Source organism: Solanum pennellii, chromosome 4 (genome assembly GCF_001406875.1).
Source record: "Solanum pennellii chromosome 4, SPENNV200".
NCBI classification, from domain to species: Eukaryota; Viridiplantae; Streptophyta; class Magnoliopsida; order Solanales; family Solanaceae; genus Solanum; species Solanum pennellii.
Genome location: NC_028640.1, coordinates 66482031 through 66506539, shown reverse-complemented (window position 1 = coordinate 66506539; position 24509 = coordinate 66482031). Strand labels below are relative to the sequence as shown.

General features: G+C 33.9%; 2 pseudogenes; one reads left to right on the top strand and one right to left on the bottom strand.

Moving 5' to 3' along the window:
- Positions 1 to 10612: 10612 nt before the first annotated feature.
- Positions 10613 to 12206, bottom strand: LOC107016954 (annotated as a pseudogene).
- Positions 12207 to 12759: 553 nt separating this feature from the next.
- Positions 12760 to 13684, top strand: LOC107016953 (annotated as a pseudogene).
- The last annotated feature ends 10825 nt before the right edge of the window (positions 13685 to 24509 follow it).

The following is a 24509-nucleotide window of genomic DNA, read 5'->3' as shown; positions in this document are numbered from 1 at the left end:
AAAAAAATAACTTATCTAAAGCATGAATATAATACGGAAATTAAAATTGATTTCAACCTCCAGAAAGACGTGAACATCCCTTCTCTCGTTGTGAACTCCATTAGAAGATCTAACTAACAATTTGTACACATTTCTTTTCTGGAAACAACAAACGAAGATAAGGAATTAGTAATCAGTGTTATGAACGGAAGCTAAAAATGATATTAATATATACTAAAATATAAAAAAAATAGAACTATAGACAATTTTTTTTAAAAAAAAAAATTCTTGCGAAGTGTACCTAAATATCTTCAAAGTGTATAGATTGTTGTGTCAAATACCATAATTTATAGGACATCATTGAGTAAAATCAAAAGGTATCATAATCATGCGATTATTTTCTTGAGAGTGTGGGAAGATTATGAAGGTGTAAAGATTAATGAGGAGATAATGGAGGTGTGGTATTAATACATATTATGACAAAAATTACACCTAAAACCGATCAGATAGAGAAACGGAAAGTTTCTCTAGTACCTTTTCGTAATAACTTTATATACTTTATTTAAATAATAAGTGAATCAACTTAGCAATTTAAGCATATTTAATGTTTAACTAATTAGATATTTTATAATATTTTAATTTAGTATAGGAATAAAATGGTAATTCAACTTTGTACCTTGAGGCTTCCCATTTTAAATAATATCTGATATGATATGATATGATATGATATGATGATTTGACAATGTATAGGCCCTAAAATATTTTTTTCTTTTGATTATTTAATCATATTTAGCTTGGGACAAAAAAACTTAGGTTATTTATCGGTTATAAACTTTTATAAGAATTTTGACATGAACTTTTCCGAGTCCATAACTCCAATGAATTATTTTGAAAAGTTGCCGACGATTGCATCTATGAAATGATTTAAAAAACAACTCCAGCAGATGCAGTAAGATCAACAATTTAATCAACAAGATTCAATTGTTTTTGCAAAATTTGATGAATTTGGGGAAGGTTTTAAAACTTCTAATTATCAAGAAGTATTTGATAGATCAAAGTTTCCTCCGATTTGTATCACAAAAAGGAGCTCATTTTTAGTCAATGTGATTCTCCCATTTTCCTTGATAATGACAAACTGGTAAGATATCATTTTTTGATATGGACAAATATGAATGAACCTAAATTATTTATCAGGTATGTTCTACCTCTCCATTACCATAGGCGAAATTAGAATTTAAGATTTATGGATTCAGTTTTTGAGGTTCTTAACATTTAAATCATTATATTCTACTATCTATTAAATTTATCCAAACTTTTACATATAAATTTATGTTTCGTTGTATATGAAAGTATAAGAATCATTTGAAATCGGTATTCATATTCTATATACGATTTTGCCTCTCTCCATCACAAGTATTAAACAATATAATGATGTACTTAGAAATCCATATAAGGGAATTAAAAAAATATTGAGTGTCACACTCAGGATTTAATCTCATAATCTAAAGCAACCTTTGAATCCACTCTGTTGCCAAAGAAGAATTTTAGATCTAACGGTTCATATATTATAATTTTGCTTGTTAATTATTTAAAAGTTTATTTGTATCTTATCGTTAAATTCATCATTATGTAACTATGAAAATATCATTTTATGTAACAATCAATTTGATATGATCATGTCATTATAATATTTTTATTTTCTTATTTTTACTGGGTTCTTTACCTTATAATTCTTTTCAATCATCTATAAACACTATCTCTTATGCTGTTTTTCTTCATAAAGTAATAAGTTTATTCGTCAAATAGGTGATATGTAACATAACATGTGACGTAGGTGTGAATTTGGATTGATTAAATTATAAACACAATACTATACATAATATTTTTAATTAAAAACCAATTGGGCCACTTTATTGAAAAAAATAAAATATGTACACAAATAGAATCAGCCCATACGGCCAACCCTAATGAAACAAAATACAAAAAAGACAATCAAACAGGAAAGTTGAAAAGGATGGACATTTTTAAAGATAATAAATCAAAGAGGCAACTGAAGCATCTGATAGCTTCAATGTTGGTGTTCATGGTCGAAGCTTCCTCTTCATGGATGATACTAGATCCACCGTTGATTATCTCACTGTCGATTTAAACTTTTCATCCAAGAGTTCTATCAGGTGACTTTGGCATCTCAAATTGCTTCTTCTTTCATAGATCTATCATTCAATGAATTGAATGCCACAACTGAGATTGATACCACCATCAAATTTTAGATCCTTCAAAGATAAATTTAACTTTTTCTTATCGATGATACCAGATCTACCATTGAATATCTCACTGCCGATTTAAACTTTTCATCCAACAGTTCTATCAGGTGAGGCATCTCAAATTGGTTCTTCTTTCTTAGATCTATCATTCAATGGATTGAATTTCACAACTGAGATTGATATCACCATCAAATTCAGATCCCTAAAAGATAAATTAACTTTTTTTATTGATGATACCAGATCTAGCATTGAATATCTCACTGCCGATTTAAAATTTTCATCCAAGAGTTCTATCAGCTGACTTTGACATCTCAAATTGGTTCGTATTTCTTAGATCTATCATTCAATGGTCTGAATGTCACAACTGAGATTGATACCACCATCAAATTTTAGATTCTAAAAGATAAATTAACTTTTTTTGAGGTCTCTTGCAGAAAAGAAATTACTTGTGTCATTTGCAAGCTTCATATACAACTATTCTAACTGCTTGCGGATGAATAGAGTTTTTCTCATTCAGTATCCTAACCAAAGGTAACTCTGAAACCTTCTTCATCAATTTGAATTTATTTAGCCTCTTCAATAATGGATTGAATCCGACTAGGTTAATGCCACCATCTAAGTCAAGACTATCGAAATTTTATGTTGTTGTATGATTTAAGTTACATGTAGTAGAAAAATACTACTCTCAATCTTTGAGTCCTAGTTTCGTACCATTTGCAACACCTCAAAGTTCTCACCAAGGTGCATAGTAGTTTAACCAACCGGAAAGTATTTTAGACATCATAGATTGAATTGATAGAATACATCTATGTACTTCACTTTTGTATTCATACTACTTATTGACACTTATAAACTCTAATTAATTTGAAATTTTATGGAACCTGTCTTTTGAATTCTCATGTGTGGTGTTTTGTACTTGTCAAGGTTGAATAAACTCTAGAGTATTTCGATTCCCTTCCTTAAGGAGTGTTGTACTCTTACTGATAGCACCTCCCTTGGGATATTGTTTAATGCTTTTTTTTTCTCTCAAAGTTTTTTTCTTGACAAGTATAGCAGGAAAAATTGTTTTATGATAACGGCAAGAAAGCATAACATTTTTGCAACTGATGACATACACTCTTGACGATGGAAGACACACTGCAATTCCAGGTTTATATCTTTGACATTTCCTTAATTTGGATATTTGATCTACAACTTCATTCCTCTTACTTATAAATGTTTGATGCAATTGATTTGCTTTCTTTCTCTCTTTCAGATCATTTATTTCAAAGATTGTCTCTTCGTTTGTACTGATAAAATTAAGGAAATGCATTTATGTTAGAGTTTATTTTATGTACAATGTATAAAGAATAACATTCACTATCAAATCAGGTTAACCTATTAACAATGTGTAATTTTCATACCAAGTTTGATATGATAATGTATAAAATAGATTTTTTTAAAGAAAAAAATTTAGCAACCTTTTCTTTAAAATAAAAAAACTCAATAGAGATAAGTACAAGCAAAGGGAGCTGAACCTTTCCTTTCCAGTCCTAATGAGGTAACAAACCTCTACTAACGAACAACCACGAAGAAAATAAAATTTAGAGAGAAGTAGGATTTTGTGATTACCACAGAGCTTATAATACACTATATGAAAATATTACAAATTAAGGTGCTTAAATAATCAAAAATATGACAACCAAGAATTAAAAGTTTGAATTATCGGCCTCAAACTTCCTTTGTCAAGTGAATGAATTAAAAAAGAGTGACTGCACATCTAAAGTAACCTGAAGTGTTCTCCTCTTGTTTTTTTCTTCGAACTTGTCCAACAACACTTGTTAGTTCATCATTTCTTCATGGATTATTGGATCTCTATTGATACTTCCATATGATGCTTCTTTGACAGTCACATCGTAGGTGCCTTGGAACAAACTTCTTAGTCACTTTATCGTTCCAACTGTGTTGTCTTCCATATGTCTATTTTTTGCTTCTGTTCTTTCCATTTCAATGTTGCCTAGGCGAGATATACCCTTCCCTAGCCATTGTAAGATTTAGTGTTTCAATTAATTTTGAAACAAATTCATCCGTTTTGAAATAACAAATACATGAATGTGAATTGTAATATTCATTTATTTTAATTCTATGTTATAAACATTTGCAAGAAGTTTTTCTTTAATTCTACATTATGGGTTTTTGAAAGATAATCTTTTTGTTTCCAATTCATGAACCTAATAAATTCTATTAATTAAAAGTCTTTATCTTGCAAAACTTTTTATCCTATAAATTGAGTTTTTTTGGTTGAAAAAGATAAACATTAAAAACAAGAGTGCTTTCCTTTGAAAACACTTGTGAGACATTAATCAAAAGGTGAAATCACCAATTCAAGAATAGAAGAGCAACATTCTTGAAAGCTACTTGTTTTGTGGCTTAGTTGAATCCCGAAGATAGAGTTGTTATTTTTTCTTCCGATTGCTCGTGGGAGAGACTCCAACTATCTTCAAGAAATGTATTAACATGCCTCTAGGCCAAGCAAGTTTTATTTTGTATTCCTTGTAATTTTATCATTCTAGTTCATTTGTTATGACAACCAAGACGTAGTGCAAGATCATCCAAACTACGAGACTTTGGACCAAATTTTCAAGTCTATTTAGTTGAAAGGGATCCTAAAAGTTATGCTGAAGCAATATCTTCACATGATGCTCCTTTCTGGCGTGAAGCTATTGATGATGAAATGCTCTCCATTATGTCAAACAATACATGGAGTTTATCAGAACTCCCTCCTGGATGTAAGTCTATTGGTTGTAGATGGATCTTTAGAAAGAAATTAAAATATGATGAAACCTTAGATAAGTAGAAAGCTCGTTTGGTGGCAAAAGGTTTTACTCAATTGAAATGTATTGATTATTTTGATACATTTGCACCTATAGCTCGAATAACTTCTATTTGACTCTTGATTGCTTTAGCCGCAGTTCATAGTCTAGTAATACATCAAATGGATGTGAAGACTGCATTTCTGAATGGAGATTAAGATGAAGAGGTTTACATAAAACAACCAGAAGGATTTATCTTTCCTGGTCAAGAACACAAAGTTTGTAAGTTTCTTAAATATCTTTATGGATTAAAACAAGCTCCAAAACAATGGAATGAGAAATTTAGAAGAGTAATGATTTCTAATGGCTACTCAATCAATGGTGGTGATATTTGTATATTTAGCAAATTTCAAGAAAAATCTTGTGTTATAATATGTCTTTATGTAGATGATATGTTAATCTTTGGAACTGATATTGAAAGAGTCAAAGACACAAAATATTTTCTAGCTTCTCAATTTGAGATGAAAGATCCTAGAGAAGGTGATGTAATTTTGGGTATTAAAATTATAAGATCAGCGAATGACTTGACTCTTACTCAATCAAGTTATATTGAGAAAGTTCTAAAGAGGTTTGGTCACTTTGATGACAAACCTGCTCCTACACCATTTGATTCTAGCATCAAACTGATGCGGAACTCTAGTGATGTTCTCGACCAGCTGACATATTGTCAGATTGTTGGGAGTCTTATATATGCCATGCATTGTACCAGGCCGGATATTGGTTACGCAGTAGGAACTTTGAGCAAGTTTACGAGTAATCCAGGAGTTGGACATTGGAATGCCTTAATTCGTGTTTTAAGATACCTGAAAGGTACAATTAATGTTGCCCTACATTATTCTAAATTTCCCGTTGTTCTTGAAGGCTATAGTGATGCTACATGGAATTCTGATCCGAATGACTCTAAATCTATTACTGCTTGAATTTTCACTTTGGCTAGAGCAGGATCTCTTGGAAATCAAAGAAGCAGATATGTATTACTCATTCAACCATGGAGTCATAATTTACAGCTATGTCTTCTGCTGGAGAAGAAGCTGATTGGTTGCGATCAGTGCTGATAGATTTTCTTTTATGGAGTAAGCCAATACCACCTTTAACTATCTATTGTGATAATCAAGTTGCTATATTTCAGGCTTCAAGTGACTGCTACAATGGCAAGTCGAGACAAGTACGTCTCAAACATAATCATGTCAGGAGATTATTGGAGGAAGGCGTGCTATTGCTTCAATATGTGAAGTCCAGAATTAATTTAGCGGATCTTTTATCTAAAGGGTTAGGCAAATAGTTAGTGGTGGAAACTTGTAATGGAATGGGAATAAAGCATGTTGTAAATTAATTGTACTTTATGGTAACCCTACCTAATGATGTAATCTTAGGTTCAAAGGGAAAAACAAGTAAAGTTACAATTGTGAAGCACATCAATAAAATTCCCATTTTCAAAATAAAATGAAATAAGTAGATGTGCATGATTGAGATTTCTTTCTCTTCGTCAATTTTAAGACCGATCTCGGTTGTAGTTAGTAAGAAAACTCTTGATAAATTTTTTTGATATTCCTACTGAAGAGAAGGATGAGATTATATTCTCTTAATAAGTCTATAAATCAATTCCGATTCGAGCGTGTAGGAATACTCTTGATAGATTTACCGATACTTTGTGTAAAGGAGGATGAGATTAATTTCTCTTAATGAAGTTCATAGACTATTTGGTCGGAGTATGCAAAGTTACTCTTGATGAATTCACCACACTAAGTGTGAAGTGGAGGCCGCTTCAATAAGATTTTAACAGGAAAATCATAAAGCACTTGGCTAAAAAGGATTCAGGACACATGGCCGTAAGGTGTCAAAGGATTTCGATTTTCACCGGAACATAGTGATATGCGTGGAGAATTTTTCTAACTTCATTCAATGAACCACTTAGTTCAAGATTTGTTCACTAAGTAGTCAATGATTTAGAAACCTTCACTAGCTAATGGTTCAAGTCCAAAAAGACACCATTATTGATGCATGTTGCTAGATTAATGTCTCAAAATATTTTTGGATTTTTCAAATATAAAATTTCTTGAAACAAGTGGGGGATTGTAAGAGTTAGTGTTTCAATTAATTTTGAAACAAATTCATCCGTTTTGAAATAACAAATACATGAATGTGAATTATAACATTCATTTATTTTAATTCTATGTTATAAACATTTGCAAGAAGTTTTTTTTAATTCTACGTTATGGGTTTTTGAAAGATAAGTTTTTTGTTTCCAATTCATGAACCTAATAAATTCTATTAATTAAAAGACTTTTTCTTGCAAAACTTTTTATCCTATAAATTGAGTTTCTTTTGGTTGAAAAAGATAAACATTAAAAACAAAAGTACTTCCCCTTGAAAACACTTGTGAGACATTAATCAAAATGTGAAATCACCAATTCAAGAATAGAAGATTAACATTCTTGAATGCTACTTGTTTTGTGGCTTAGTTGAATCCCGAAGATAGAGTTGTTATTTATTCTTCTGATTGCTCGTGGGAGAGACTTCAACTATCTTCAAAAAATGTATTAACATGCCTCTAAGCCAAGCAAGTTTTATTTTGTATTCCTTGTAATTTTATCATTCTTGTTCATTTGTTATGACAACCATTTTATCAAAACATATCCTAGCATATTGTCTTCCTTGTTTTCATCAGATAATCCTCTTCCAAATCAACTGTATAAGCATTAGTTGGACTAAATCTTAATGCTAAGGCCTTTGGCTTGTTCTTATTTGCACTAACAGTTTTAGGCACAAATATAGAGCTTCTGGACTTAATTTTCTATTCAAAGCACGTGGTGAAACCTGCTCTTTTTTATCAACCAAAGAGCCCGCCTAACAACACTCATCACCCCTTGTTTTTCCTCAAAATAACATTTGTGAAATTAGCTTGAGAGAGTGAGATGGCATACCTTTCACCGAATCGTCGTCTCCATTCCCTGTTGACAATAGTATCTGTCCAGATTTTTCCTTGATAATGACCAAGTGACTCCAAAGATTCGGATGGGACCTCATAGGCCGAGGTGCTCAATGTAACCATGAGTGTCTTGATTGTTGGATTGGATTTGAGTCGCATATTATCCTGATTTTCTTGAATAATCTTAATTAGCTACTTTAGGATTAGAAATATGTAATGCAGGAGCCACAATATTACCATCTTTTCCAGTAGCATTCAATAAAGCATCAAAGTTGTTAAAACATAATAGGACTCTTGAAGCATTACGAATATCATGTCTCTTCTCACAACCTAGAGAAGTATTAGATGTTGCCCTGTTGCACATTACCATGTTCTGATCCTCTTTTCTACAAAATTCTCTACCGTTGTTTAAATCCTTAACTTTTGCATTACTGCTAATATTGAACGTTCACTGAGCGAGATAAAGTCATGCTAGGGAGGGCTGCACAGCAGCTTCCAAGGGAATCACTAGAGCCGCCAGAGCGAGGGGGCCCTATTACCTATTTTATCAAGCTAAATTATTGTAGAGTTGTTATAGATTCAACAAGAAGGCTCAATCGAAAATGCTATCATATATCCCTTCGTATTTATCTTTCTAATTAATGAGAGACAACTGACACACGATAATCACCCCTGCTTTATAATGCGATACACAAAAGGCAAGGCTACCAAAATGCGATAAAGAGAGAAGTACAGGGGGAGACCTGAAGAGTCAACATCAAAGAAGCCAGAGAGCCAATAAGAAGGCAAACCAAGGTTTCAATAACTGGCAAAGGGGCAAGTGCTATCATTATGGAAAAAGAGGACATTACGCTAGAGATTGTTGTTACAAGATAGCTAAAGGTGTTATAACCACTTCTACTCGAATAAGGCAAGATGAAGAAGAAGCTTGGGATTTTGAGACCTCTTATACAAATAAAGAAACCAAGCAATCAACATGAAAATATTGTCACCTCTCACACTCTTACAAGGAAAAGGAGCTTGCACATGCAAATTGTAAGTGAGAAATTAATTGATTATTAAAATGATTGGATTGTTGATTCAGGATGCTCCAAACACATGATCAGGATACTTCAACTACGTTGTCATGGGGGGCAAAGTTATAAAAAAGTTAAGGGTGTCAGTTGAACCCTATAAAATTAGATCTTGGGTCTACCTCACATTTAAAAATTAGCACACGAGGGAAGAACTTTCCAAGTCTATGTATGTAAGCAAAATTATTGTTATGTTCCCCAACCAATGTGGGATTGCAACCACTCTAACAAGCCCAACAAGTACATATACTAAACAAGTTAATGTAATGCTAAATTTTGAATTAAATCAAACATTAGTCACTAATTATAGTGAGTCTTGGGTACCAGACGATTGAACTATAATAATAATTTTTAAAGATTCAGTCATATATAGTACTATTTACGCAATTTAAATTACTATAGAACATTTTTCTTTTTACATCAAAACCTTAGCGGAACCTGCAGGCTGCACACCATCTGAGTATGCACCGTATAAGAACCAAAATTGGATAGAAGAGTTAAAAGTTTCCTATTAAAGGTTCCTCCTTTCAAAGAGGCGAACCACTTTTTCTTAAATGAAAGGAATGTTTACCATCTTTGTTGTATGCTAATTGACCTTCATTTATTAAGAAAAAAAAATATTAACGGTTTAGTAGGGTTTAGTGGGTTTTACCACCAAATATATTATTATAATAAGTATTAGAGTAGGGTTGATTAACACTTGAGGCTGCAACTCGAAGTAATAACTCCGTAGAGTGTCAAGAGCAGTGGCCTATACCGAGGAGGGGTACTAGTTGTGACCAATCGATAAGAGTGGTGGCCTAAATACAAAAGAAGAGTGAATTATTGGGAACAATTGGTTGCTTACAACTTGAATATTGTTATTGCTAAGTAAAGATCAATTTTGGTCTATAACTCTGTACACTCAAATGACTACCTCTATTTATAGAATTCACCTTTTACATATTTATAGAATTGCACTTTCTTGAATGATATAAGACGTTGCACTCTAGAACTCTCATTCGAGAGTTCTTTGTTCAATTCTCTACACGTTGTTTATATACTAGATTATTCTTCTAAATATCTTAGATATTAATTGAGTTGGTGATGACTTATGAACACTCCCCCTCAGCACCAACTTAATTTATTCTTTACGTCGACTTTTAAGGGATCCTCGAGACTTTGCAATTATCTTGATATCCAGGTTCTTTATGAACCTCTTACTCCTTTGAACTTCTCCACTTACTACACCCTGAATTTTCTACAAGGGTAGTATTCTCCTTGATCTAGACCACATCTACAAATGTTGCATCTATATATTTGTTGTTTAGCATTTCGGTAGTGAAGATCTCCTTAGTTGAGGTTGTGGTGCTTCCTGGACTTATTTTTGCAACATGCTTGGAGTGCCAGAGGCGCCAACTTGCCATGTACTCTTTTTGTGTATGGGAATACCTTTGGTGTTGGTGATCGATTTGGGTTAACTCTTGCTATATGTTGGTTATTATCATGCCGATTTTTCTAAATGTATCTTCTTCATTATGGACGAAACTCAATTCCTTGAACAATGAAGGCGTGTTTCCAACTGAGATGTCTGAACTCTATTAACCGTGCTTCAACGTTTCCTTCTGATCCTATATCATTGAAAAAGTTTTTCATTTATATTCCCATCTATCTGTCACCTTTTTTCAATGGTAGCCTTGCTCTAGGTCCTAGTCCTGAAAAAGGGACAGCCTTAACTCGGTAGCTCAGCTTCATGGTCACTCTCAGAATCAACAAAACTAACAACTGCCTTAACATTTCTAAGGACATACAATCCATCTTCCCATTTCAACACTAGATAAGCGAAATATAAACTGGTTCTTTTTGACAGCATCCGAGTTCTAATTTTTTCCTCGGATATCAAGCCAACTGATTCGATTAAGTTTAGCCACTTCTGAGAATCTACAAAAGAATTACACTTCCTCTTTAATTATATTTGATAAAGTAATTTCTTTCAAAATTAGAGGAAGTGCAAAGATATAAAACCTGCAGTTTAGGTGAGACAACCACTCCCAATACTCTGGTGTACCACCCCATATAATGCAAATTCTCGTGCTGCGACCATAAAACATTTCTTCCCTATCTCCTTATCCAGCTAAAAACTCTATATGACAGATCAAATCACATAAACAAAACATTATGATTTAAAAACAAACCGAAAGGGCTGAAAAAGGCACTAGACTACTCTTACTGTGTCTAATTGGCCTGGATTCAAACCACCCAACAACCCCTATGAATGGAACATGCCGTTCATTGGCCTGTTCCTCTCAGGCTAGGTTGGGTCGGTCATGGGCAGATGCTACCCATTAGACACGACTTCTACTGTACCACCTTTACCTACTATACAATCATATACATAGGGACCTTTTTCATTGACATTAATTTTCTTTTATTAATGAAAATAACACATTCACAACTAAAATAAAAACTTTAGAAAGATCTAACCCACATTTGATCACTCAGTCATAACTGGATAAGATTGTGGCCTTTCTGATATCTATTGGATGAATTTAGAATTTTCGCTTAGAGAATTCAAAATATAAAGAAAGTAAACGAACGAAAATTTGAAATATTGAATATATATACATAATTTCTTTAACTTATCTACACAATGTAATTGCCTAGCAATAAGGATAAATTGACACCATTCGGATAAAAGTGGCTTGGTTGGGTGTCAAAAGTGTTTGAGCTCATGACGTTGTGATCTCACCATTAAATCATATTTTATATATAAAAAACCTCTCATGAAATACAAGGCAAACACAAAAAGGAGGGGGGAAATGAAGAACTCATACCAATTTACCTCTATCAAGAAGAATCGAAGAGTTACAGAGGTTGAAGTAAGTTGTTTCTTGAAAGGAAAACCACTAGAGAACCTCATCCAGAAATTTTTTTTTGATAATCATATGGAAAAAATAATGTTTCCCAGACGATGTCATATTCTGCTCAAGACATTAATGCTTGTGAGACAGCTGAAGACCTACCTACATCTTGTGACGATGTTAAAGAGAGAATTTTAATTGTGCAACCTCCAGGAGTGTCTCACAAACATTCATGACTGCAGCAGAATCCGACATCGTCTGGAAGACATTATTTTTCACATCTTATTACCAACAAATTGTTTCTAGATCAGGCTCTCTAATAGTTTTTCCTTCCAAGAAACAACTTTACTTCAACCTCTATAACTCTCTGATTTTTCTTGATAGAGGCAAATTAGTATGATTTCTTCATTTACCCTACTCCTTTTGTGTTTGTCCTTTTCTCATGATAAGTTTTTTTTTATATAAAATATGGTTTGATGATAAGATCACAACTTCACGAGCTCTAACACTCTGTCACCCGTGATCAAGACAGTTTTATCCAAGGGGTGTCAATTTATACCTATTACTGGAAAACTACATTACGTAGATAGGTAAAAGATGTATACATATACTATGTTTCAGATCTCCTTGGCTTTTTTGTCTATGTACTTTCTTTATATTTTGAATTCTATTAGTGAATATCCTAACACCATCCAATAGATATCAGGAGAACCACAATCTTATTAGTGATAACCGAGTGTTCAAATGTGTGTCAGATCTTTCAAAAGTTTTTATTTTAATAGTGAATGTGTTATTTTCATTAATAGTAGGATATTCGACTTAATGTCAATGAAAAAGGGTCCTGTTTCTATGATTTTGTAGTAGGTAAAGGTGGTAAGTGGAAGTCGTGTCTAGTGGTAGCGTCTGCCCATGACCGACTTAACCCGGCCTTAGAAGAACAGACAATTGAACGGAATGTTCCATTTCATAAGGGTTGTTGGGTAGTTTGGATCCAATACTTTTAGGTAGCTAGTCATGTCAAGTGAATGCAGATGTGATCCTAATTAGACACAGTAAGAGTAGTCTAGTGTCTTTTTCAGTCCTTTTGGTTTGTTTTTAAATCATAATGTTTCGTCTCTCTGATTTGATCTGTCATACAAAGTTTTTAGCTGGATAAGAAGATAGGGAATAAATGTTTTATGGTCGCAGCATGAGAATTTGGTATTATATGGGGTCGTACACCAGAGTATTGGGAATGGTTGTCTCACCTAAACTCCAGGTTTTATATATTTGCACTTCCTCTAATTTTGAAAGAAATTACTTTATCAAATATAATTAAAGAGGAAATGTAATTCTTTTATAGATTCTTAGAAGTGGCTAAACTTAATCGAATCAGTTGGCTTGATATCCGAGGAAAAAATTAGAACTCGAATGTTGTCGAAAAGAACTAGTTATATATTTCGCTTATATAGTGTTCAAATGAGAAGATGGATTGTATGTCCTTAGAAATGTTAAGGCAGTTGTTAGTTTTGTGGATTCTGAGAGTGACCATGAAGCAGAGCAACGAGTTAAAGTTGTCCCTTTTTCAGGACTAGGACCTAGAGCGAGGCTACCGTTGAAAAGAGGTGACGGATGGATGGGAATAGAAATGGGAAACATTTTCAATGATATAGGAGCAGAAGGAGATGTTGAAGCACGATTGATAGAGTTCAGGCATCTCTGTTGGAAATACGCCTTCCTTGTTCAAGGAGTTGAGTTTCGCCCATAATGAAGAATAAACACTTGAGAAAAATCGGCAAGATAGAAACTAACCTATAGCAAGAGTTAACACAAATCGATCAGGAACAACAGAGGTATTCCCACACACAAAAACAGTGCATGGAAAGCTGGCGCCTGTGGCACTCCAGGCATTTTTCAAAAATAAGTCCAAGAAGCACCACAACCTCAACTAAGGAGATCTTCACTACTGAAATGCCAAACAACAAATATATCGATGCAACATTTGTAGATGTGGTTCAGATCCAGGCGAATACTACCTTTGAAGAAGATGCAGAGTATAGTAGTGGAGAAGTTCAAAGGAGTAAGAGGTTCATAAAGAACCTGGATATCAAGATGATTGCTAACTCTCGATGATCCCTTAAAATGGACGTAAAGAATAAATTAAGTTGGTACTGAGGGGGAGCCTTCATAAGTCGTCACCAACTTAATTAATACCTATGATATTTCAAAGAAGAATCTAGTATATTAAAGACTTGCAGAGAGTTGAACAAAGTGCAAAGTCTTATATCATTCAAGAAAGTGTAATTCTATAAATAGGTAAAAGGTGCATTCTGTAAATAGAGGTAGTTATATGAGTGTACCGAGTTATAAGACTGAAACTGATCTTTACTTAGCAATAACAATATTCAAGTTGTGAGCAATCAATTGTGCCCAATAATTCACACTTCTTTAGATCTAGGCCACCACTCTTATCGATTGGTCACAACTAGTACCCCTCCTATTGGTCTAGGCCACCATGCTTGACTCTCTATCGAGCTATTACTTCGAGTTGCAGCCTCAAGTGTTAATCAACCCTAGTCTAATACTTATTATGATAATCTATTAGGTGAAAACCCCACTTAAGCCTTCTGAACCTTTAATATATTTTTTCTTAATCAATGAATTAAAGTAATTTATCATTTAACAAAGATGGTAAACATTCCTTGCATTTAAGAAAAGGTGGTGCGCCTCCTTTAAAGGAGTAACCTTTAATAGAAAGCTTTTAACTCTTCCAGCCAATAGTGGTCTTTATAGGGTGCATACTCGATGGTGTGCAGCCTCCAGGTTCCGCTAAGGTTTTGATGTAAAAAGAAAAATGTTCTATAGAAAGTTAAATTGCATATATGTGACTCAATCTTTTAAAAATTATTATTATTAGTTCAATCGTACGGTACCCATGACCCACTGTAATTAGTGACTAATGTTTCATTTAATTCAAAATTTAGCATTACATTAACCTGTTTAATATAAGTATTTGTTGAGTTTGTTAGTGTGTTTACATTCCCATATTGGTTGAGCAACGGACCAATAGTTTTGGTTGCATAGACTTGGGCATTTCTTCCCTCATGTGCTAGTTTTTAAATGTGAGTTAGGCCCAAGATCTTCAACTGACTCACGTAACTCTAATATGGCTTTGCCCCCCGTGACAATGTAGTTGAAGTATGTTCAAGTTGGCTCGGGCCTTATTATGGTTATTCAAGAAAAAAAAACCTCTAAGACTTTCTAAGTGATTTATGTTGATTTTATTTCCGAAGCATCGATCATATATTAGCTTGTTCAGTTTAGATGTATCTACTTGATATTGAATAATTGTTTCCTTAAAAGATGTCTTGATAGATTGAAGAATGTTATGGGCTTAAAACATTCTACACAAAAAATAGCTTAGTTTTTCTATATATATAAACATCGATATTTACATATAAGTATTTCTTTCATAACTTGCAAGTACAAGATTTGTGCGCAGTAAACATTATAAATCCATTCACTTCATACTTTTTCTAGAACCCTTCTTATCTTGTCTTGCTAGATTCAAGCTCTATTGAAGGAGGGTCACAATATGAATTCTCATAATATATATGTTATTGGGACGTGATCACCTCCTAATGCTAACTTGGAAATAAGAAAAACATAAATAACTACTCCATTTCCCAATTTATGTGACACTTTTCATTTTTCGAGAGTCAGAAATCCGAATAATGCCACATAAAATGGGATGAAGAGAGTAGTAAACTCTAGATTTTTTTTTAGTACCATAAGGTCATTACCAACTAAAGCACACTTCAAGCCAAAACACAGTTTTGGATTTGGCATAACACCAACAACTTAGGCTCAAAATCCACATTTTAAAGAAATTCAGTTAATAGGTATAAATAATGTATCTCAAACCGATAAAACAAAAAAGAGATATAGTTTAGAACCCGTACAACTTATAATTCCAGATCTGCCTCTGACTACCTGCATTTGACAATTTTGGGACGGAACTCAATTCCTTCAACAATGAGGCCACTTTTATCACCACGGCGTTTCATCTCAAGCAATCTTGCTTCGACAGGAACATCACTACCTTCCTTGATATTGAAATATCCCAGTCTACTTCCATCCATCCATCTCCTCGCAGTTTTGTTGATGTCACAGTTTCACAGTGTTGACTTGTTTTTCAGTCTCAGTATCACTCTCATAATTAACAAACCTAATAATTTAATTAGCATATTCAGTTCACAAGACTTATTTCCCAATTTGAACACCAAATAAGCAACATAATTTGTCTTTGATGTCAACACTTCTGTTCCTATTTTTCCACGAATATCCATTCGAGGTACAGAGTGAAGATATGCCACTTTTGAGAATCTGGTAAAGTATCGCAAGAAGAATTTGTAAGGATAGTTTATAATTGTTTTAATGATATGTAGGATGTATCTCCTTAGTAGGTCTACCAGATGCGAAGTTGAATTGTTTAGATTTGTGTACCAGATGGTTGAACAAAAAAGATTTATACATCATCTATGCAATTTAACATGTTTTAGCAGATTTTTCTTTTTACCGTCAAAATATTTATAGGAACCTCACACTTTCCAAGATTGCACCGTATAAAGGTTATCTTCCAATACTTCATCGGGTGGTCCTTAATTAACATTAATTAATTTTTAATTTGTGAGCAACCAATTGAGCTCAAAACTTAAAAATTATTAATGCTAATTAGGGACCAGCCGAATTAGTATTTAAGAGTGGTGATTAGATAAGACATGACTCAACTTCTGATTACCGAAGACATGATCTTAGATAGGAAGGAGGGGAAGAAGTGTACTAGGGTAGAAGCTTAGTAGGTAGTGAAGTGTTTTGTATTGCTTTTGGAGAGTTTCGCCTTGTTGGTGTTTTGTTGTTGTACTAGTTGTATTATTGTAGTTCTTGATTGTGATATCTATCATTTTATGTTGTTTATTGTGTTCTGATTATTGCACTATTTTATTGTTCTTAGTCCTTTTTTTTATAGGATTTTCAATTGCCCCCCCCCCCTCCCTCCCCCTTGTTGCTATATCTTTTTCCATTGTTTTCTTCTTCCTTGTACTTTAATTTGTTGCACTTGAGTAGAGGGTCTTTGAAAATAACCTCTCTACCTCCTCAAGGTAGTGGTAAGGACGGCGTACACTATATCCTCCCCCAACCTCACTTGTGGAATTTCACCGGGTATGGGGTATGTTGTTATTCACTCATCAAAAATAGTCATTAGCTAATTGCCGCTACATATATATTTTTATTGGCAATTAGCATTTTTTGTATATGTCCATAAAGCCTTTAGCGACATTGGTTCTAATGACACTTAACTAATGCCGGTAAAAACTTCTACGTTAGTATCAATATTTGTTGCCGCTAAAAGTTGTTTTTGTTGAACTGATTGTCATAAGGACAAGTTTCTGTTAAAACTCTTTTCTTTTTTTTTGCTTTTGCACTCCTCTTTTCTTGAGTACACTTCACTCTCAATTATTTATTGAGTACATACTCTTTATTTGAGTACAAATGCAACTCAAATGACCACCTTTATTTATCGGTGTTGATGGAAGGAGCTAGTGGATGCAATATTCTAGAACTACACCTTCGACTTCTTTCTCGAATTCTTATAGATTATGCACTCTAGAACTCTCATTCTATAGTTCTTCTTTCAATAAAATCTTGAATATTATCGATTCTTCTTTTAAATATCTTAGATATTAGTAATTAAGTTGGTGATGATCTTTTAACACCCTTCTCAGTTAAGAAGGTGATGACCTTTTAACACTCCTCTCAGCACCAAATTAATTTATTCATGTCTACAGCAGAATCCGACATCGTCTGGAAGACATTATTTTTTACATCTGATTATCAACAAATTGTTTCTAGATCGGGCTCTCTAATAGTTTTTCCTTCCAAGAAATAACTTTACTTCAACCTCTATAACTCTCCGATTTTTCTTGATAGAGGCAAACTGGTATGATTTCTTCATTTACCCTGCTCCTTTTTGTGTTTGTCTTTTTTTCATGATAAGTTTGTTTTTTTATAAAATATGATTTGATGATAAGATCACAACTTCACGAGCTCTAACACTCTTTCACCCGTGATCAAGACAGTTTTGTCCAAGGGGTGTCAATTTATACCTACTGCTGGAAAACTACATTATGTAGATAGGTAAAAGATGTATACATATATTATGTTTCGAATCTCCTTGGATATTTCGTCTGTGTACTTTCTTTATATTTTGAATCCTCTTAGTGAATATCCTAACACCATTCACTAGATATCCGGAGAACCACAATCTTATAAGTGATAACCGAGTGATCAAATGTGTGTCAGATCTTTCGAAAGTTTTTATTTTAGTAGTGAATGTGTTATTTTCATTAATGGAAGAATAAATCGACGTAATGGCAATGAAAAAGGGTCCTATTTCGATGATTTTGTAGTAGGTAAAGCTGGTGTATATACTGGAAGTCGTGTCTAGTGGGTAGAGTCTGCTCATGACCAACCCAACCCGACCTGAGAAGAACAGTCTAATGAATGGCATGTTCCATTCATAAGGGTTGTTAGGTAGTCTGTATCCAGGCTGACTTTCAGGTAGCTAGTCCTCTCAAGTGAGAGTGGTTGGTCAGTTATGATCCCAACCGGACACAAGAAAAGTGGTTTAGTGTCTTTTTCATCCTTTTTGGTTTGTTTTTAAATCCTAACGTTTTGTTGCTGTGATTTGATCTGTCATATCGAGTTTTCGCTAGATAAGAAGACGACGAATAAATGTTTTATGGTCGCAGTATGAGAACTTAGTATTGAATGGGGTGGTACACCAGAGTATTGGGAATGTCTTGTCTCGTCCGGACTCCATGTTTTATATTTTTGTGGTTCCTTTCCATGTACTCTAAATTTTAAAGAAAATACTTAATTAATTTATAACCACCGAGGAAGTGTAAATTTTTTGTAGATCTTCTGAATTGGCTAAACTTAATTGGTTTTGTTAGCTTGATATCCTAGACAAAATTGAAACTCAATATTGTTGAAAAGAATCAGTTATTTTGCTTATCTAGTTTACAAATTAGAAGATGAATTTTATGCACTTGGAAATGCTAAGTCAGTTTTTGGATTTGTTGATTCTGAGAGCGACCATGAAGTAGAGACACGAGCTTAAGTTGTCCATTTTTAGGATGAGAACCTAGAGAAAGGCTACCCTTGAAAAGAGGAGATGGATAGATGAAATAAAAAAATTAGAAACTTTTTCGATGATATGTTGAAGCGCGATTGATGGAGATTAGGAATTGCAGTTGAAAACACGGTCTCATTGTTCAAGGATTTGAGTTTCGTCTAGAATAAAGAAGACAAGGATCCTCCTCTTACTATGCCTGTTGTTTTGGTCTCATTTGGATTAACTCAAATAATTCTTATCTATATTGTCCTTCCCGAAGAATGTACGGAGAGAGAATAGTAACTGGTTTGATAATGCGTAAGTTGATAAACAAAATCAGTTTTTTTAACAAATTGAATGTATTATCAAATATCACAAAGATTTGTTAGATGAACAACAATTTTTGTGCCAGGTCCTACTGCCATAGTAATTGTTCTGTATAATGCTATAAATTTATTTATCTAGTCAAATTTGTGAAAGCACAGGCATATGTTGTTGGAACATCATATCTGGAGTATTTTGCTGCGGTATAATCAATAGACATGGGGTCTCCTACAGTATTGCATTCTCCATCTCTCAGTAATTTCTCCATTAGAAACAAGACGTCGAATAATGTGATAGAGAATATAGATGTGCTTTGTTCTACTGTGGAATGTTGGCTTCTTCGACATCGCAATAGCAGATCTATTGTCACAAAAAAACTCAGTTGCTTTCTGATAAAAAATCAGCAATAAGTCTGCTTAACCAAACTTCTGTTCGAGCTGCAGAAGTTGTCGCAATATATTCAGCCTTTGAAGTTGACAAGGTCACCAATTCCTGCTTCTTTGAACTCCATGAAAGTGCTCCAAATCCAAGATTAAATAAGAAACCATATGTGCTCTTTCTATCGCCAACATTGCCTGCGTAGTCACTATCAGTAAAGCCAATTAATGTGAAATTTGTTCTCTTAGAATACCAAATTCCATGATCTGTTGTCCCTGCGATATATCTCAATAGCACTCTCTTTGCAGTCTAGGGTGAAGCATACTTGGATAGTGCATAAATCCCGTTTTGACGCCAACAGAGCAAGAATATTTGGTCTTGTATGAGACAAGTAGTTCAAACCACCAACCAAACTTCTAAAATAAGTTGCATTTGTCATTTCAGAACCATCATCACGACTCCAACTTCTGATTAATATTCATCAGCATAGCAACAACATTACAATTTACCATATTGAACTTTTCAAGAGATCTGTTGTGTATGCTCTCTGTGAAAGAAATATGCCATCAACTCGGTAGATCTGCTTCATGGTCACTCTCAGAATCAACAAAACTAACAACTGCCTTAACATTTCTAAGGACATACAATCCATCTTCCCATTTGAACACTAGATAAGTGAAATATAAACTGGTTCTTTTTGACAACATTCGAGTTCTAATTTTTTCCTCGGATATCAAGCCAACTGATTCGATTAAGTTTAGCCACTTCTGAGAATCTACAAAAGAATTACACTTCCTCTTTGATTATATTTGATAAAGTAATTTCTTTCAAAATTAGAAGAAGTGCAAATAAATAAAACCTGGAGTTTAGGTGAGACAACCACTCCCAATACTCTTGTGTACCACCCCATATAATGCAAATTCTTGTGCGACCATAAAACATTTTTCCCTATCTCCTTATCCATCTAAAAACTCCATATGACAGATCAAATTACATAGACAAAACATTATGATTTAAAAACAAACCGAAAGGGCTGAAAAGGGCACTAGACTACTCTTACTGTGTCTAATTGGCCTGGATTCAAACCACCCAACAACCCTTATGAATGGAACATGCCGTTCATTGGCATGTTCTTCTCAGGCTAGGTTGGGTCGGTCATGGGCAGATGCTACCCATTAGACACGACTTCTACTGTACCACCTTTACCTACTACACAATCATATACATAGGGACCTTTTTCATTGACATTAATATTCTTTTATTAATGAAAATAACACATTCACAACTAAAATAAAAACTTTAGAAAGATCTAACCCACATTTGATCACTCAGTCATCACTGGATAAGATTGTGGCCTTTCTGATATCTATTGGATGAATTTAGAATTTTTGCTTAGAGAATTCAAAATATAACGAAAGTAAACGAACGAAAAATCCAAGGAAATTTGAAACATTGAGTATATATACATAATTTCTTTAACTTATCTACACAATGTAATTGCCCAACAATAGGGATAAATTGACACCATTCGGATAAAAGTGGCTTGGTTGGGTGTCAAAAGTGTTTGAGCTCATGACGTTGTGATCTCACCATTAAATCATATTTTATATAAAAAACCTCTCATGAAAAACAAGGCAAACACAAAAAGGAGGGGGGAAATGAAGAAATCATACCAATTTACCTCTATCAAGAAGAATCGAAGAGTTACAGAGGTTGAAGTAAAGTTGTTTCTTGGAAGGAAAACAACTAGAGAGCCTGATCTAGAAATTTTTTGTTGATAATCAGATGGAAAAAATAATGTCTCCCAGATGATGTCATATTCTTCTCCAGACATGAATGCTTGTGAGGCAGCTGAAGACCTACCTACATCTTGTGACGATGTTAAAGAGAGAATTTTCATTGTGCAACCTCCAAGAGTGTCTCACAAACATTCATGACTGCAGCAGAATCCGACATCGTCTGGAACATTATTTTTCACATCTGATTACCAACAAATTGTTTCTAGATCAGGCTCTCTAATAGTTTTTCCTTCCAAGAAACTTTACTTCAACCTTTATAACTCTCTGATTTTTCTTGATAGAGGCAAATTAGTATGATTTCTTCATTTACCCTGCTCCTTTTTGTGTTTGTCCTTTTCTCATGATAATTTTTTTTTATATAAAATATGATTTGATGATAAGATCACAACTTCACGAGCTCTAACACTCTGTCACCCGTGATCAAGGCAGTTTTATCCAAGGGGTGTCAATTTATACCTATTGCTGGAAAACTACATTACGTAGATAGGTAAAAAATGTATACATATAATATGTTTCAAATCTCCTTGGCTTTTTCATCTATGTACTTTCTTTATATTTTGAATTCTCTTAGTGAATATCCTAACACCATCCAATAGATATCAGGAGAACCACAATCTTATTAGTGATAACCGAGTGATCAAATGTGTGTCAGATCTTTCAAAAGTTTTTATTTTAGTAGTGAATGTGTTATTTTCATTAATAGAAGAATATTCGACTTAATGTCAATGAAAAAGGGCCCTATTTCTATGATTTTGTAGTAGGTAAAGGTGGTAAATCTTCATCTTACAAAGAATAAAGGTGAAAGTCAGTCTCAATTGGACTATGCTAGCGTATTGGGAAGCTTAATGTATGTCATGAATTGTACACGACCAGACATAGCTTGCGCTATCACTAAACTAAGTCGATGCACAAGTAATCCTAATCATAATCATTGGTTGGCAATGAAGAGAGTTTTGGGATACTTAGATTACACTCAAAACTATGCTTTACATTACAACAAATATCCAGCCGTTCTTGAAGGATTAGTGATGCAAATTGGATTACTGGGTCAACTGAAACAAAATCCACAAGTGGATACGTTTTTACTATTGGTGGAGGAGCAATATCTTGGAAATCACCAAACAAACATGTATAGCTCGCTCTACAATGGAGTTTGAATTCATTGCTTTAGACAAGGCAGGTGAAGAAGCTGAATGGCTCCGGAATTTCATAGATGATATTTCATTTTGGCCCAAACCAATGGCCCTTATATGCATACATTGTGATAGTCAAGCTGCAATAGGAAGGGCTTGAAGCATTACGTATAATGGCAAGTCTCGTCACATAAGACGAAGACATAACTCTGTGAGACAACTACTCTCTAGTGGAATTATCACAATTGACTATGTGAAGTCAAAAGATAATGTGTCGGATCCACTTACAAAAGGCCTAAATAGAGAGGGAGTTGAGAAATCATCGACGGGAATGGGACTATGGCCGAGAACAAGTCATCGTGGCGGTAACTCTACCTAGAAGACTGGAGATCCCAAGATCTAGGTTCAAGGAGATAAAACAAAGTCATTGATGACGGTTCAACATTGTCAAAGGAAAAAAAATATTATTATTATTTTATGGTCCATTCTCATGATGAGACAATGTTTAGTAACCAGGATAAAGACATAAGGACTTTTTAATGGTTTCTAAGTTTGATACAGGGAATATCAAATGGTGTATCTATGGGATAACACATTTAGAAATCACCTATGTAAGTGTGAAGTGTAAGCCGCTTCAAGGAGAATCCGGTAAGGCCAGTTCTTTAAGCACTTACTATCCAAGATGTGTTCATGGCTGAAACGAACAAAACAATGAGAACTAAGAACAGTTCAAGGGTTGATTGTGTGACATATGTTGTCTAGGTATACACCAAAGCTCGACGGTTCAAAGATATCAAATCTACCGATTGACCGAGTATATCCGATATATGTTCACTATGGAAAGTTTAAAGGGAAACCTACTTATCCAGATACGATTAACCTTTACCTACAAGACACACAAGTTTTTTCATGCATATGTTTTAACAATAGCCTTCCCCATTCATGTGGGGGATTGTTGGGTTATAGCAAGTGTGAATGGGAAAAGAAAAGAGAGAATATGAAAAGTGAGGGAACTACTTTGGAGGGAAAATGAAAAGTCATTTGCAAAGTGCAAATGAAAAGTCATTTCTCCCATATCGGCAAAAGAAAGGGAAATTGTTGTCCTTATAGAAGGAAACACTTCCATTACTTATTAAAGAGCTAAGAAGAAGATGCCCCTTCGCGCCGTCGTCGTCGTCGCTCGGCCTCGGCCTCGGCTTCGGCTTCGGCTTAGGATTTGGATTTNCGGCTTCGGATTTGGATTTGGATTTGGCAAATTATTTGATTGATAAATTTTTTGGACAAAATTTATTTAATCAGTTTTTGTTAAATCAAATAAATCCTGTTAAAATTATCTCTTATAAATTTGCAGGTAACGGTAACATTCCGAAAAGTTGTTACTCTTTCTGAAAAGTCGTTACTTTCCAAAAAATCGTTATTTTCCTAATAGACACAATTTTCCGAAAAGTTGTTATTTTTTCCAAAAGACACAACTTTCTAGATAAAATAGGTCTGAAATATTTTACTGAACAGACATGTTCCTTGCTAAAAATTGCTATAAAAGGAAGTCAATTTTTGATTTTTTAAAACACTGAAAAAAATTTCTTTCACTGCATTTATTTTTCTCTCAAATAAAGTCAAAGTGTCGATCGACTGAGTCTGTGTGACTTGTTGCTGTACTTAAGTTCGTTGAAGTTAAAGAAGTTTGAGGTACCGCTATTTCTTTAACAGGTTTAATCCGTTTTATCTTGGGAGAAATTAATCCATAACCTTGGGTACAGTGAGGGGATTAAATTTCTTAAG